This window comes from Camellia sinensis, chromosome 3 (genome assembly GCF_055761805.1).
Source record: "Camellia sinensis isolate YWXY chromosome 3, ASM5576180v1, whole genome shotgun sequence".
NCBI classification, from domain to species: domain Eukaryota; kingdom Viridiplantae; phylum Streptophyta; class Magnoliopsida; order Ericales; family Theaceae; genus Camellia; species Camellia sinensis.
In genome coordinates, this window is record NC_138963.1 from 130,213,215 (window position 1) to 130,227,359 (window position 14,145).

Consider the following 14,145-nt stretch of genomic DNA (forward strand, 5'->3'; position numbering starts at 1 on the left):
CTGTGAATTTAATGAGTAATTTACTCATAATTTATTGAGAATTTTCTTAGAATTTATTGAAAATTTTCAGAGTAATTCACTGATAATTAACTGAGTAATTTATAGAGAATTTATTAAAAATTTAACGAATAATTTACAGAGTAATTTGCTGGGTAATTTTTAAAGAAAATTCATTGAATTTACTGAGTAATTTACCAAGATTTTATACAAAATTTTCTGAGAATTTACAGAGTAATTTACTCATAATTTACTGAGTAATTCACAAAAAAATTTCTAATGATTTTCTAAGAATTTACACAGAATTTTCTAAGAATTTACTGAATAATTTTCTGAGAATTTTGCGTGTAATTTATTGAGAATTTTACTGAGTAATGTAATTAGAATTTACTGAGAATTTATTGAGTAATTTACTAAGAATCTACCAATAATTTACTGAGTAATTTATTGAGATTTTACTGCGAATTGACCAAGAAATTTTCTGATAAGTTGTTAAGTTCTTCACTGGGTAATTTAGTTGGAAATTTCTAAGTAATTTATTGGGAATTTACTGAGTATGTTACTAAGAATTTATTGATAATTTACTTAGACTTTCTGGATTAATATATTGAGAATTTAATAAGTAATTTACTTAGAATTTATTGAATAATTTACTGAGAATTTATAAAGTAATTTACTGAGAATTTACAGGAAATTCACTAATTAATGTTCGAATAATCTACTGAGAATTAACAAAGTAATTCACGAATTTTGTTTTGAGAATTTACTGAGTTATTTATCAAGAATTTATGCAGAATTTTCATGGAAATTATTGAAAATTTTCTGAGTAATTTATTTAGAATTTATTAAATAATTTACTGAAAATTTACAGATAATTTACAAAGTAATTTATAGAGAATTTATTGAAAACTTAACGAGAAATTTATTTATGAATTTACGGAGTAATTTGCTGAATAATTTACTAAGAAATTACTTTGAATTTACCAAGAATTTATATAGAATTTTCGGAGAGTTTATTGGGTAATTTACTCATAATTTACTGATTAATTCACAAAAAATATTCATGTAATTTTTTGGGAATTTACTCAGAACTTTCTGATAAATTACTAAGAATTTATTGAATAATTTATAAAGAATTTTACGTGTAATTTACTGAGAATTTACTAAGTAATATATTGGTAATTTACTGAGTAATTAACAGAGAATTTACCAATAATTTGCGGAGTAATTTACCGAGAATTTATCGAGTAGTTTACTGATAAATTACTGAATAATTCACTCATTAATTTACATGTAATTTACTGAGAAATTAAGGATTAATTTATTGAGAATTTACTCAGTAATTTGCCTAGAATATATTAAATAATTTACTAAGAATTTACAGATAATTTACTGTGTTATTTTCTTGGAATTTACAGAGTAATTTTCTAATAGTTTATTGAGTAATTTACTAAGTAATTGACCAAGATTTTTTTGAGAACTTATCGATAATTAACTGAGTAATTTACTGAGAATTTACCTAGTAACTTACAGATAAATTTAGTGAGTAATTCTCCGAATAATTTACTATGAATTTACTTAGTAATTCATTTAGAATTTACTCAGTAAATTACTAAGAATTTATTGAGAATTTGTTGAGTAATTTTCTAGGAACTTACCCATCATTTACGAAGCAATTTACTGAAAACTTAACGAGTAATTTATTTACGAATTTACGGAGTAATTTGCTGAATAATTTACTAAGAAATTACTTTGAATTTACCAAGAATTTATATAGAATTTTCTGAGAATTTATTGAGTAATTTACTCATAATTTACTGATTAATTCACAAAAAATATTCTCGTAATTTTTTTAGAATTTACTCAGAATTTTCTGATAAATTACTAAGAATTTGCTGAATAATTTATAGAGAATTTTACGTGTAATTTACTGAGAAATTTCGTGAGTAATTTAGTAAGAATTTACTAAGTAATTTACTGAGTAATTTACTGAGAATTTATCGGGTAATTTACTGATAAATTACTGAATAATTCACTCATTAATTTACTGAGAATTTAAGGAGTAATTTATTGAGAATTTACCCAGTAATTTGCTTAGAATTTATTAAATAATTTACAGATAATTTACTGTGTTATTTTCTTGGAATTTATAGAGTAATTTTCTAATAATTTACTGAGTAATTTTGCTAAGTAATTGACCAAGGATTTTTTGAGAACTTATCGATAATTAACTGAGTAATTTACTGGGAATTTACCTAGTAATTTACAGATAAATTTAGGGAGTAATTCACCGAATAATTTACCATGAATTTAATTAGTAATTCATTTAGAATTTACTTAGTAAATTACTAAGACTTTATTGAGAATTTACTGAGAATTTTTGTAGAGTAATTTTCTACGAACTTACCAATCATTTACGAAGCAATTTACTGAGAATTTACAGAGTTATTTACCGCGAATTTACTATAACTTTAATGGTAATTTGCTGAGTAATTTATTGAGAATTTACTGTGAATTTAATGAGTAATTTACTCATAATTTATTGAAAATTTTCAGAGTAATTTACTTTTTTATTTATTGAGTAATTCACCGATAATTAACTGAGTAATTCATAGAGAATTTATTGAAAATTTAAAGAATAATTTATAGAGTAATTTGCTGAGGAATTTTTTAGAACAATTCTGTGAATTTACTGAGTAATTTTCAAATAATTTATACAAATTTTTTGAGAATTTACAGAGTAATTTACTCATATTTTACTGAGCAATTCACAAAAAAAAATTCTAATGATTTTCTAAAATTTACACAGGATATTCTAAGAATTTGCAGAATAATTTTCTGAGAATTTTGCGTGTAATTTATTGAGAATTTTACTGAGTAATGTAATGAGAATTTACTGACAATTTATTGAGTAATTTACTAAGAATCTACCGATAATTTACTGAGTAATTTATTGAGATTTTACTGCGAATTGGCTAAGAAATTTACTGATAAATTGTTAAGTTGTTCACTGGGTAATTTAGTTGGAAATTTCTAAGTAATTTATTGAGAATTTACTGAGTAAGTTACTAAGAATTTATTGATAATTTACTTAGACTTTCTGGATTAATTTATTGAGAATTTACTAAGTAATTTACTTAGAATTTATTGAATAATTTACTGAGAATTTACAGGAAATTCAATAATTAATGTTCGAATAATTTACTGAGTAATTTACGGAGAATTAACAAAGTAATTCACGAATTTGTTTTTTGAGAATTTACTGAGCAATTCACCAAGAATTTATGCGGAATTTTCCAGGAAATTATTGAAAATTTTCTGAGTAATTTATTTAGAATTTATTAAATAATTTACTGAAAATTTACAGATAATTTACAAAGTAATTTATAGAGAATTTATTGAAAACTTAACGAGTAATTTATTTACGAATTTACGGAGTAATTTGCTGAATAATTTACTAAGAAATTACTTTGAATTTACCAAGAATTTATACAGAATTTTCGGAGAATTTATTGAGTAATTTACTCATAATTTACTGATTAATTCACAAAAAATATTCATGTAATTTTTTTAGAATTTACTCAGAATTTTCTGATAAATTACTAAGAATTTGCTGAATAATTTATAGAGAATTTTACGTGTAATTTACTCAGAAATTTCCTGAGTAATTTAGTGAGAATTTACTTAGTAATTTACTGAGTAATTAACAGAGAATTTACCAATAATTTACTGAGTAATTTACAGAGAATTTATCGAGTAATTTACTGATAAATTACTGAATAATTCACTCATTAATTTACTGAGAATTTAAGGAGTAATTTATTGAGAATTTACCCAGTAATTTGCTTAGAATTTATTAAATAATTTACAGATAATTTACTGTGTTATTTTCTTGGAATTTATAGAGTAATTTTCTAATAATTTACTGAGTAATTTACTAAGTAATTGACCAAGGATTTTTTGAGAACTTATCGATAATTAACTGAGTAATTTACTGGGAATTTACCTAGTAATTTACAGATAAATTTAGTGAGTAATTCACCGAATAATTTACCATGAATTTAATCAGTAATTCATTTAGAATTTACTCAGTAAATTACTAAGAGTTTATTGAGAATTTACTGAGAATTTTTGTAGAGTAATTTTCTAGGAACTTACCAATCATTTACGAAGCAATTTACTGAGAATTTACAGAGTTATTTACCGCGAATTTACTATAACTTTAATGGTAATTTGCTGAGTAATTTATTGAGAATTTACTGTGAATTTAATGAGTAATTTACTCATAATTTATTGAGAATTTTCTTAGAATTTATTGAAAATTTTCAGAGTAATTTACTTTTTTATTTATTGAGTAATTCACCGATAATTAACTGAGTAATTTATAGAGTAATTTGCTGAGTAATTTTTTAAAAAATTTCTGTGAATTTACTGAGTAATTTACCAAGAATTTATACAAAATTTTCTGAGAATTTACAGAGTCATTTGCTCATAATTTACTGAGCAATTCACAAAAAAATTTCTAATGATTTTCTAAGAATTTACTGAATAATTTTCTGAGAATTTTGCGTGTAATTTATTGAGAATTTTACTGAGAATTTATTGAGTAATTTACTAAGAATCTACCGATAATTTACTGAGTAATTTATTGAGATTTTACTGCGAATTGGCTAAGAAATTTACTGATAAATTGTTAAGTTGTTCACTGGGTAATTTAGTTGGAAATTTCTATGTAATTTATTGAGAATTTACTGAGTAAGTTACTAAGAATTTATTGATAATTTACTTAGACTTTCTGGATTAATTTATTGAGAATTTACTAAGTAATTTACTTAGAATTTATTGAATAATTTACTGAGAATTTACAGGAAATTCAATAATTAATGTTCGAATAATTTACTGAGTAATTTACGGAGAATTAACAAAGTAATTCACGAATTTGTTTTTTGAGAATTTACTGAGCAATTCACCAAGAATTTATGCGGAATTTTCCAGGAAATTATTGAAAATTTTCTGAGTAATTTATTAAATAATTTACTGAAAATTTACAGATAATTTACAAAGTAATTTATAGAGAATTTATTGAAAACTTAACGAGTAATTTATTTACGAATTTACGGAGTAATTTGCTGAATAATTTACTAAGAAATTACTTTGAATTTACCAAGAATTTATACAGAATTTTCGGAGAATTTATTGAGTAATTTACTCATAATTTACTGATTAGTTCACAAAAAATATTCATGTAATTTTTTTAGAATTTACTCAGAATTTTCTGATAAATTACTAAGAATTTGCTGAATAATTTATAGAGAATTTTACGTGTAATTTACTCAGAAATTTCCTGAGTAATTTAGTGAGAATTTACTTAGTAATTTACTGAGTAATTAACAGAGAATTTACCAATAATTTACTGAGTAATTTACAGAGAATTTATCGAGTAATTTACTGATAAATTACTGAATAATTCACTCATTAATTTACTGAGAATTTAAGGAGTAATTTATTGAGAATTTACCCAGTAATTTGCTTAGAATTTATTAAATAATTTACAGATAATTTACTGTGTTATTTTCTTGGAATTTATAGAGTAATTTTCTAATAATTTACTGAGTAATTTACTAAGTAATTCACCAAGGATTTTTTGAGAACTTATCGATAATTAACTGAGTAATTTACTGGGAATTTACCTAGTAATTTACAGATAAATTTAGTGAGTAATTCACCGAATAATTTACCATGAATTTAATCAGTAATTCATTTAGAATTTACTCAGTAAATTACTAAGAGTTTATTGAGAATTTACTGAGAATTTTTGTAGAGTAATTTTCTAGGAACTTACCAATCATTTACGAAGCAATTTACTGAGAATTTACAGAGTTATTTACCGCGAATTTACTATAACTTTAATGGTAATTTGCTGAGTAATTTATTGAGAATTTACTGTGAATTTAATGAGTAATTTACTCATAATTTATTGAGAATTTTCTTAGAATTTATTGAAAATTTTCAGAGTAATTTACTTTTTTATTTATTGAGTAATTCACCGATAATTAACTGAGTAATTTATAGAGTAATTTGCTGAGTAATTTTTTAAAAAATTTCTGTGAATTTACTGAGTAATTTACCAAGAATTTATACAAAATTTTCTGAGAATTTACAGAGTCATTTGCTCATAATTTACTGAGCAATTCACAAAAAAATTTCTAATGATTTTCTAAGAATTTACTGAATAATTTTCTGAGAATTTTGCGTGTAATTTATTGAGAATTTTACTGAGAATTTATTGAGTAATTTACTAAGAATCTACCGATAATTTACTGAGTAATTTATTGAGATTTTACTGCGAATTGGCTAAGAAATTTACTGATAAATTGTTAAGTTGTTCACTGGGTAATTTAGTTGGAAATTTCTAAGTAATTTATTGAGAATTTACTGAGTAAGTTACTAAGAATTTATTGATAATTTACTTAGACTTTCTGGATTAATTTATTGAGAATTTACTAAGTAATTTACTTAGAATTTATTGAATAATTTACTGAGAATTTACAGGAAATTCAATAATTAATGTTCGAATAATTTACTGAGTAATTTACGGAGAATTAACAAAGTAATTCACGAATTTGTTTTTTGAGAATTTACTGAGCAATTCACCAAGAATTTATGCGGAATTTTCCAGGAAATTATTGAAAATTTTCTGAGTAATTTATTAAATAATTTACTGAAAATTTACAGATAATTTACAAAGTAATTTATAGAGAATTTATTGAAAACTTAACGAGTAATTTATTTACGAATTTACGGAGTAATTTGCTGAATAATTTACTAAGAAATTACTTTGAATTTACCAAGAATTTATACAGAATTTTCGGAGAATTTATTGAGTAATTTACTCATAATTTACTGATTAGTTCACAAAAAATATTCATGTAATTTTTTTAGAATTTATTTAGAATTTTCTGATAAATTACTAAGAATTTGCTGAATAATTTATAGAGAATTTTACGTGTAATTTACTCAGAAATTTCCTGAGTAATTTAGTGAGAATTTACTTAGTAATTTACTGAGTAATTAACAGAGAATTTACCAATAATTTACTGAGTAATTTACAGAGAATTTATCGAGTAATTTACTGATAAATTACTGAATAATTCACTCATTAATTTACTGAGAATTTAAGGAGTAATTTATTGAGAATTTACCCAGTAATTTGCTTAGAATTTATTAAATAATTTACAGATAATTTACTGTGTTATTTTCTTGGAATTTATAGAGTAATTTTCTAATAATTTACTGAGTAATTTACTAAGTAATTGACCAAGGATTTTTTGAGAAGTTATCGATAATTAACTGAGTAATTTACTGGGAATTTACCTAGTAATTTACAGATAAATTTAGTGAGTAATTCACCGAATAATTTACCATGAATTTAATCAGTAATTCATTTAGAATTTACTCAGTAAATTACTAAGAGTTTATTGAGAATTTACTGAGAATTTTTGTAGAGTAATTTTCTAGGAACTTACCAATCATTTACGAAGCAATTTACTGAGAATTTACAGAGTTATTTACCGCGAATTTACTATAACTTTAATGGTAATTTGCTGAGTAATTTATTGAGAATTTACTGTGAATTTAATGAGTAATTTACTCATAATTTATTGAGAATTTTCTTAGAATTTATTGAAAATTTTCAGAGTAATTTACTTTTTTATTTATTGAGTAATTCACCGATAATTAACTGAGTAATTTATTGAAAATTTAACGAATAATTTACAGAGTAATTTGCTGAGTAATTTTTTAAAAACATTCTGTGAATTTACTGAGTAATTTACCAAGAATTTATACAAAATTTTCTGAGAATTTACAGAGTCATTTGCTCATAATTTACTGAGCAATTCACAAAAAAATTTCTAATGATTTTCTAAGAATTTACTGAATAATTTTCTGAGAATTTTGCGTGTAATTTATTGAGAATTTTACTGAGAATTTATTGAGTAATTTACTAAGAATCTACCGATAATTTACTGAGTAATTTATTGAGATTTTACTGCGAATTGGCTAAGAAATTTACTGATAAATTGTTAAGTTGTTCACTGGGTAATTTAGTTGGAAATTTCTAAGTAATTTATTGAGAATTTACTGAGTAAGTTACTAAGAATTTATTGATAATTTACTTAGACTTTCTGGATTAATTTATTGAGAATTTACTAAGTAATTTACTTAGAATTTATTGAATAATTTACTGAGAATTTACAAGAAATTCAATAATTAATGTTCGAATAATTTACTGAGTAATTTACGGAGAATTAACAAAGTAATTCACGAATTTTTTTTTTGAGAATTTACTGAGCAATTCACCAAGAATTTATGCGGAATTTTCCAGGAAATTATTGAAAATTTTCTGAGTAATTTATTTAGAATTTATTAAATAATTTACTGAAAATTTACAGATAATTTACAAAGTAATTTATAGAGAATTTATTGAAAACTTAACGAGTAATTTATTTACGAATTTACGGAGTAATTTGCTGAATAATTTACTAAGAAATTACTTTGAATTTACCAAGAATTTATACAGAATTTTCGGAGAATTTATTGAGTAATTTACTCATAATTTACTGATTAGTTCACAAAAAATATTCATGTAATTTTTTTAGAATTTACTCAGAATTTTCTGATAAATTACTAAGAATTTGCTGAATAATTTATAGAGAATTTTACGTGTAATTTACTCAGAAATTTCCTGAGTAATTTAGTGAGAATTTACTTAGTAATTTACTGAGTAATTAACAGAGAATTTACCAATAATTTACTGAGTAATTTACAGAGAATTTATCGAGTAATTTACTGATAAATTACTGAATAATTCACTCATTAATTTACTGAGAATTTAAGGAGTAATTTATTGAGAATTTACCCAGTAATTTGCTTAGAATTTATTAAATAATTTACAGATAATTTACTGTGTTATTTTCTTGGAATTTATAGAGTAATTTTCTAATAATTTACTGAGTAATTTACTAAGTAATTGACCAAGGATTTTTTGAGAAGTTATCGATAATTAACTGAGTAATTTACTGGGAATTTACCTAGTAATTTACAGATAAATTTAGTGAGTAATTCACCGAATAATTTACCATGAATTTAATTAGTAATTCATTTAGAATTTACTCAGTAAATTACTAAGAGTTTATTGAGAATTTACTGAGAATTTTTGTAGAGTAATTTTCTAGGAACTTACCAATCATTTACGAAGCAATTTACTGAGAATTTACAGAGTTATTTACCGCGAATTTACTATAACTTTAATGGTAATGTCACGCCCCCAAACCGCCCCTAGTAGTTTGGTGCCGTGATGGCCAGTAACCCGAGGTTACCGAAGGCCGTCTTACAAAAATCACACACAATCAGAGTATAAAATGTGGGGCTTACAAGTGCGGAAGCAATATATATATATATACATATACAAAATCTAAATAGTCCATGAGAGCCGTGCATAAGCCCAATGGAATGTCATACATCAAACATCTTTACAAGTCTTACAATTTAGGTATAGCAAGAATGAGATACAAAACACATCCTGACTAAAAGGCTTCCCGAGCCGACATATGCCAAAACAAACAAAGAACATAAGCCGAGAAGCATAATCTTCAAGACGATGCAAAACGCAAATCCAAAACATGTCGGCTATACGCCCTAAACACATCGGCAATCACGTCTAGGCCTCAATGCCTTCTTGTTCATCACCTACATATATATAGAGAGGGTGAGCTTGGATACTCAGTGAATGATATTAGAAATAAAGGTTTGCATGATTGATATCCAAGATTTCTTTCAAAACAATACAAAGTATACTTTACAATCAAGAAAAAGTCAAGTTCATTGCCGGCCTTTCAAGTTCTTTGGATGTTATTACATCTACTTAATACGAGAGGGTGATGACATTCCCAAAACAAGAGTGCAGTTGCATTATAGTCCCCTGCAACTAAGGACCTTCAAGACAAGCTGTGCTGCGAAAGTTTAGAGTCCTCTAGCACTAAGGACTGTCAAGACAAGCTGTGCTGCGAAAGTTTAGAGTCCTCTAGCACTAAGGACTGTCAAGACAAGTCATCAAAACAAGATAGCATTTGATATACAAAATAGGGATAGTCATTCATGCTAGATCAAGTACTTTTCAAAACAAGGCAAAACAAGATTTATCAAAACAAGTGTAACATAGCTTTATTAGAAATACCACTCACATCGTTTCTTCACACGTCGGGGTCGAGACAAGCCCAAGTCCTACAACACATGGCAAAGCCTATTGAATGCGCTTTCAAACGAGTCTCTCATGTACACAAATGTTTTCGGAAAACATGCTGGGCACCAACCAGGTCTAGGCCGATGTTCCACACCTCCTTGCCGAGGTGTGTTCCCGAGGGCCACATGCAAGGAAAAGAGGTCGGGAAACTCTGGGTTCCCCTCTTGTTGATGAACATGAAGAACATGGGTGTGAAAACATGAAAAATACGAATGTTTGATCATAATCTGCCATCACAAATCTGGGATTTTCGTGCTATGAGTTTGAAAACATGGACCTGGGTACCCGTGCTTGAAATCCTTGCGGAAACAAACACAAAATCATGATTCTTTATGCAAGCTTTCGGATCAAACAAGACTTTTCTTGAAGAACACATGAATGTCATTTTCTCTTTCTAAAATCGAGCTTCAAAACGATGCATGGCTTACAAATCATTTTCAATCATGCAATGCAATAACATAAACATAAAGAACATTACGAGTAGATCAAGAATCTAACCTTAGAATGCGGATCTAACGGTTGGATCTCTAGAAATCAAGCTTGAAGATCTACTTCTCTCTCAAGAACTCTTCTCCCTCTTCTAGAGCTTCTCTCTCTCTACAAGGCAAGTTTATGATACCAAATGATAGTTTTCTACACCCGGTTCTGGGGTTAACCCTCTGCTGAGACACGTGGCGGCGATTGGTTGGGTTCATCCTGAAAAGGTGGCTGACAGGCCAGACAAAGCATGGTGGAAGGGTGTTCAACAAGCAAAGCGGTATGGGCTCTCTGACAGGCTATGACATCGGCTAACAACGAGGCATACTAAGATGACAATGACCTCGGCTAGGAGGGACAACACTTTGACTAAGCTGTGCCACATCTTGGCCTAGATGCGCCACACCTCGGCCTAGGTCATACCGCTCCAGGACGAGATCACTTGGGTGCAAGGTATCATCTCGGCTAATGTGGTCAAGGCAAGGACTGAGGTCAACAAGGGGTTTCAAGATACTAATACTAGACTAAGGATGACCTCGGCATTGGAATAACATCGGCTAGTATAACTCAAGCAAGGCGTAACCTAGGTTTCGCATTAAGGGAGAAACAAGACAAGCACACTACACTTAGACAAATCACAAGGCTTCAAATCAAGACATGGATCGCATTAGCTCAAGCGAAACAAATCACAACATACACATGCAAGCTAAACAAGTCATAATCTTACCGATGCTCATGAACATGATGAGGACATAAAGTGTGGGTTCCTACAGGTAATTTGCTGAGTAATTTATTGAGAATTTACTGTGAATTTAATGAGTAATTTACTCATAATTTATTGAGAATTTTCTTAGAATTTATTGAAAATTTTCAGAGTAATTTACTTTTTTATTTATTGAGTAATTCACCGATAATTAACTGAGTAATTTATAGAGAATTTATTGAAATTTTAACGAATAATTTACAGAGTAATTTGCTGAGTAATTTTTTAAAAACATTCTGTGAATTTACTGAGTAATTTACCAAGAATTTATACAAAATTTTCTGAGAATTTACAGAGTCATTTGCTCATAATTTACTGAGCAATTCACAAAAAAATTTCTAATGATTTTCTAAGAATTTACTGAATAATTTTCTGAGAATTTTGCGTGTAATTTATTGAGAATTTTACTGAGAATTTATTGAGTAATTTACTAAGAATCTACCGATAATTTACTGAGTAATTTATTGAGATTTTACTGCGAATTGGCTAAGAAATTTACTGATAAATTGTTAAGTTGTTCACTGGGTAATTTAGTTGGAAATTTCTATGTAATTTATTGAGAATTTACTGAGTAAGTTACTAAGAATTTATTGATAATTTACTTAGACTTTCTGGATTAATTTATTGAGAATTTACTAAGTAATTTACTTAGAATTTATTGAATAATTTACTGAGAATTTACAGGAAATTCAATAATTAATGTTCGAATAATTTACTGAGTAATTTACGGAGAATTAACAAAGTAATTCACGAATTTGTTTTTTGAGAATTTACTGAGCAATTCACCAAGAATTTATGCGGAATTTTCCAGGAAATTATTGAAAATTTTCTGAGTAATTTATTTAGAATTTATTAAATAATTTACTGAAAATTTACCGATAATTTACAAAGTAATTTATAGAGAATTTATTGAAAACTTAACGAGTAATTTATTTACGAATTTACGGAGTAATTTGCTGAATAATTTACTAAGAAATTACTTTGAATTTACCAAGAATTTATACAGAATTTTCGGAGAATTTATTGAGTAATTTACTCATAATTTACTGATTAGTTCACAAAAAATATTCATGTAATTTTTTTAGAATTTACTCAGAATTTTCTGATAAATTACTAAGAATTTGCTGAATAATTTATAGAGAATTTTACGTGTAATTTACTCAGAAATTTCCTGAGTAATTTAGTGAGAATTTACTTAGTAATTTACTGAGTAATTAACAGAGAATTTACCAATAATTTACTGAGTAATTTACAGAGAATTTATCGAGTAATTTACTGATAAATTACTGAATAATTCACTCATTAATTTACTGAGAATTTAAGGAGTAATTTATTGAGAATTTACCCAGTAATTTGCTTAGAATTTATTAAATAATTTACAGATAATTTACTGTGTTATTTTCTTGGAATTTATAGAGTAATTTTCTAATAATTTACTGAGTAATTTACTAAGTGATTGACCAAGGATTTTTTGAGAACTTATCGATAATTAACTGAGTAATTTACTGGGAATTTACCTAGTAATTTACAGATAAATTTAGTGAGTAATTCACCGAATAATTTACCATGAATTTAATTAGTAATTCATTTAGAATTTACTCAGTAAATTACTAAGAGTTTATTGAGAATTTACTGAGAATTTTTGTAGAGTAATTTTCTAGGAACTTACCAATCATTTACGAAGCAATTTACTGAGAATTTACAGAGTTATTTACCGCGAATTTACTATAACTTTAATGGTAATTTGCTGAGTAATTTATTGAGAATTTACTGTGAATTTAATGAGTAATTTACTCATAATTTATTGAGAATTTTCTTAGAATTTATTGAAAATTTTCAGAGTAATTTACTTTTTTATTTATTGAGTAATTCACCGATAATTAACTGAGTAATTTATAGAGAATTTATTGAAAATTTAACGAATAATTTACAGAGTAATTTGCTGAGTAATTTTTTAAAAAAATTCTGTGAAATTACTGAGTAATTTACCAAGAATTTATACAAAATTTTCTGAGAATTTACAGAGTCATTTACTCATAATTTACTGAGCAATTCACAACAAAATTTCTAATGATTTTCTAAGAATTTACACAGAATTTTCTAAGAATTTTGCGTGTAATTTATTGAGAATTTTACTGAGAATTTATTGAGTAATTTACTAAGAATCTACCGATAATTTACTGAGTAATTTATTGAGATTTTACTGCGAATTGGCTAAGAAATTTACTGATAAATTGTTAAGTTGTTCACTGGGTAATTTAGTTGGAAATTTCTATGTAATTTATTGAGAATTTACTGAGTAAGTTACTAAGAATTTATTGATAATTTACTTAGACTTTCTGGATTAATTTATTGAGAATTTACTAAGTAATTTACTTAGAATTTATTGAATAATTTACTGAGAATTTACAGGAAATTCAATAATTAATGTTCGAATAATTTACTGAGTAATTTACGGAGAATTAACAAAGTAATTCACGAATTTGTTTTTTGAGAATTTACTGAGCAATTCACCAAGAATTTATGCGGAATTTTCCAGGAAATTATTGAAAATTTTCTGAGTAATTTATTTAGAATTTATTAAATAATTTACTGAAAATTTACA